Below are 4,476 nucleotides of genomic sequence, written 5' to 3' on the forward strand. Positions count from 1 at the left end.
AAAGATCCAGTGCAGCCAAAAGTAAATAAATGAAATAAAATAGAACAAACATTATTAGACTCTGTGATATTTGAGTTTTCCTGTATTTATTTCTTGTTTCTCCAGTGACCTCAAAGGCCCTCTTTTCTTTTATCTCCTCCATGAGGCTGAACACAGTGCTGAGCTGAACATATTTTGGTTTCTTCTGATATTTCTTGCTTCGATTTTTCTGATTTTGAAATCACTAGGGAAGGATATAGTTAAATTCACTAAAATCCACCCATTTGTATTTGGTGTTCAATCACCTTTCTGAATTTCAGGCTTCTACTTTTTTCATGGAGCAAACTTCAGCTCTCCCTGCAAGGCACATCCTACAGAGCTTTGCTTGCGGTTAACTACATTCATCATTTGTCAGTCAACAAGTATTTATGGAGCGTCTGCCAATATACTCTAGACTATGCTGGTAAATGTGAACATTAAAAAAAAATACAGTCTCTACTCTGGTTTATAGACTGTGTTAGATATTGGTGGACACATTCCCCCCCAAACCATACTGCCCATGAGTCATACCCTTTTGAAGTCCTCTCCCTCATTGACTCTGGGTTTGGTTGTGTGACTTCCTTGTGAGATATTAACAAACATGAAACAACTAGATAAGTGCTTGCACATCAGGGCTCTACTTCTGGAAATGCTGCCTTCTGGAACTCAGCTGCCATGCTGTCAGGAAGCCCAGGATGACCTGCTGGAGAGGAGATTATGAAGAGAGGCCCTGGAGAACAACACACCACATGGAAAGAGGGGCCAGCCAGTTCCTAGCTTTTATCATCTCCTCAACTGGGAATCAGACACATAGGACTGCCTGTGATGATGGACTGCCAGGAAGAGTGACACAAGGAGGTATTTTGGCATTCCCCTGAGGCACCCTCTCATTTCTCCCAGAGCACTCACATAGGTGGCAACCTACCCACCTACTCATAAAGCCAATAAAAATATTTCTATTGTTATTTTAGAAAAATCCTAAGGCAAAACCCCTGGGAACCATAATGGGGCTTCTCTCTTTGAAAGAATACCCAAGAACACCTAGGTTTACACCTCCTACTTTGTAAAATGACCAAATGCTAGGTCTCATTTTCCTGTTATCCATCCTGGTCCTTCTTGTTCACAACATGATTTGGTTTCTTGTTTTTATTTACGCACTACCCAATTAAAGGCTGAGTGCGTCTCTGCCATCTGACTTGTTGGTTTCCTGATGGCAGCACCCTGAGTTAAGATCCAGAGCTGGACAACTCCCACAGTATACCATTGTTGACGGCTTGCTTCTTTGAAGTCCCCACTAGAGCATGAGGTCCTCAGAGGCAAAGATTTCTTATACTCAGCGTTGTGTCTCCAAAGCTTACATAGTGGCCAACATGGATGGATTCAGCAAATGTGCAATGAATTAGGGAGAAAACCCAGAAATATAACAACCAAAAAACCAGGCAAATTAGGGTGGAAGGCATACTTGGCGTAAAACTTCACTAACATTTATTGGCACAACCCAATTCCAGATTCTGGGCTAACCACTTTAAGAACATTTTGTTCTCTCTCTCTCTTTTTTAAGAAAAATTTTATTTATTTGGCTGCACTGGCTCTTAGTTGTAGCATGTGGGATCTAGTTCCCTAACGAGGGATTGAACCCAGGGATTGGGAACTTGGAGTCTTAGCCACTGGACCACCAAAGAAGTCCCTCTCTCTCTTTTTGTGTTTAGCAAGTTTTAATTACATTTGGAGAAGTTAAATTACTTACCCACAGAGCTGTAATTCAATTAGGCCCTTCTGTTCCCAAGTCCATACTTCTCTTTTGAGCTCTTCTTCTCGATTGTGAATTCTACCCACTTGCTCCTAGTTGGAGGTCACCAAACAGGAGTGGCACAGTGGTAAAGAATCCACCTGCCAATACAGGATACGTAACAGACGCAGGTTCAACCCCTGGGTCGGGAAGATCCCCTGGAGTAGAAAATGGCAACCCACTCCAGTATTCTTGTCTGGAAAATTCCACGTGGAGAAGAACCTGACAGGCTTCAGTCCATGCAGTCACAAAGAGGCGGACATGACTCAGCATGCACACACACAGACAGGGGCAGAAGGTGGAGACTGAGGTGGCTCCCTTAGAAAATTTCTGCTTGAGGCTCAGGAAGGACCTATTTACCCCTGAGTGCATGCTGGGGAGGGCTAGGTACAGACAGAAGGGGCCTTTACTGTCTCTGCAGACCTTTTCCTGGGTGTCAGGAGGAAGGGTTTGGCACCCAGACTGCACTGGGAGTCATAAGCACCAGTCCCTCCCAGGCCACTCTTTTCCTCCTCAGGACAAAGTTACTGTTCTCTGGAAGGACTGACAGGTAGAGAAGGCAGCCAGGCCTGCCCGGGCATAGGGTGGGGCATCATGATTAAGACTGGGAGCCAGGGGTGGGGCAGGGGTGTGGCACTGGGGCTGAGGCAGAAGAGGGAAATTCAGGCTCTTGAAGGGCCAGGTGGAGCTGGGGTGACTCAGGGGGCAGGGTGCAGGGCAGCCTCCGGCCGGCAGGGGCAGAGCCAAGGACAGCGTCTAACCACGATCGGTGCCTGCAGCAGTGCCGGCACCCTCTGGAAGCTGCAGGGGATCACGGAGCCTGGGCCTGGGTCTCCACTGTCCTAGGCTCAGAACTGAGCTGTTGACTGTCTTTTTCACTTTTTTAAAAGAATTTATTTTTATTTATTTATCTTCATTTTCGGCTGTGCTGGGTCTTTGCGTTCTCTAGCTGTGGCAAGCAGGGGCTACTCTCCAGTTGCGGTGCGGGGGCTTCTCATTGCAGTGGATTCTCTTGTAGCAGAGCACAGAGCTTCAGTAGTCGTGGCACACAGGCTTAGTTGCCCCCGCAGCACGTGGGATCTTCTCAGATCAGGGATCCAATTGTTCCCTGAATTGCAAGGCAGATTCTTAACCAGTGGACCAGGAGGGAAGCCCCGCCATTTACTGTCTTGATGGCACAGGCGAAATCACTTCACTGTTCAGGGCTTCAGTTTCCCCTTTGATAGCACAGGGCTGAAAAGATGGGTTGGGGAGACAGCCCAGTGAGAAAGCCTGCTGAATATCAGTTCCCCTCCGTCGCCCTGTCTGGCTGGCTCTTGACGTTAGCCAGAGCTTTAAAGGTGAGCTGCGTCAGGCAGGGCCACACTGTGGCTTTCGAGGGTCCCTTCCACCTTTCTGGGTTGTTTCCTCCATAAGGGAATATTAATTAAAAATTTTATCTCATGAATATTGGTATAAAGATGAATATAATCCAAGTTGATTATCAAATATTTATTATTATGATACTCATCTTTCTTCTGATTCTAAAAGGAATTACAGTTAATAATTTTGTGAGCCCTTAAAAGTATGGTGCCTCATGAATCCCCATGCTGTAGCTAAAGGAACTCTTGCAGACTCAGGTCTCTTCCTTATTCTGGAATCTTTGGGTCTCATTGTGATCCAGGTGGTTCAGGACAGTGAATTCACAACTGAGAGGCACTTCCAAGTGAGGTGTGCTTTGGGTCATTGAGAGTGTGTTTTGCATATGATGCCTGGTGCTCCTGTGGTGGGCCTGCTGTGTCTGCATTTCAGGATGTAGTTCTTTGGGAGTGCAGGGGGTGGGTAGTGTGAAAGCCCAAACTATAAAGTCCCTGAAACTTTGGTTCATCCAACAAATAATATTTTTAAGAGTAGCTATATTCCAAGCCCCATTATAGAAACTAGAGAGATGGTGCAGTAAACAAAAGACAAAGTTCCCTTTCTCGTGTAGCTTATCCTCCAATGGAGGCAGGTAGATAAACAAACAGACAAAAAAATTGATGTCAGTTGGTAAGGACCAAACAAGGAGGGTTGGGAGAGCGGGGTGGTGATAAGGTGTTTTGCTGTTACGTGTAAGATGGACAGGAAACATATGCTGGAAGAGGTGATATCGGAGTGGAGCCCCAAGGAAAGTGAGGGGTGTGGCTATCTCGGGGAACAGCATTCCAGGCAGGGGGAGAGGCAAGTACAAAGGCCCTGTGGCAGGAGCATCCTTGGTTAGCTTGAGGAACAGCATGGAGAACAGAGGCTGGAGCAGGCAGAGGGAGGGGTGGAGATGGCTGGAGCGGTCAGACAGGCGGTACCGGCTGTTGTAAAGGTTTCAGCTTATAGTCTGAGTGTGATAAGAAGCCCCTCGGAGAATTTGTTAGAGGCACAATGATCATTTTGGCTGCTTGCATGAAAGAGAGGAAAGGGGCAGGCACAGGGGCAGGGAGGCCAGTTAGGAGGCTGTGGTGTGTTGCAGGTGAGCGATTATAGGGATTTGGAGCAGAAGGTCAGCAGTAGTGCTGAGAACTGGTCAAATTGTGGCTATGAAGGTACGGCCAACAAGATTTGCTGGTAAGTTAGATGTTCGGGAAAACAGAGAGCAAAGTCAAAAGTCCAAGGTTTTGGACTGTTCGACTGGAGGCATGCGAGTGGCATTTACTGAA

This window comes from Dama dama, chromosome 14, assembly GCF_033118175.1.
Source record: "Dama dama isolate Ldn47 chromosome 14, ASM3311817v1, whole genome shotgun sequence".
Lineage (NCBI taxonomy): Eukaryota > Metazoa > Chordata > Mammalia > Artiodactyla > Cervidae > Dama > Dama dama.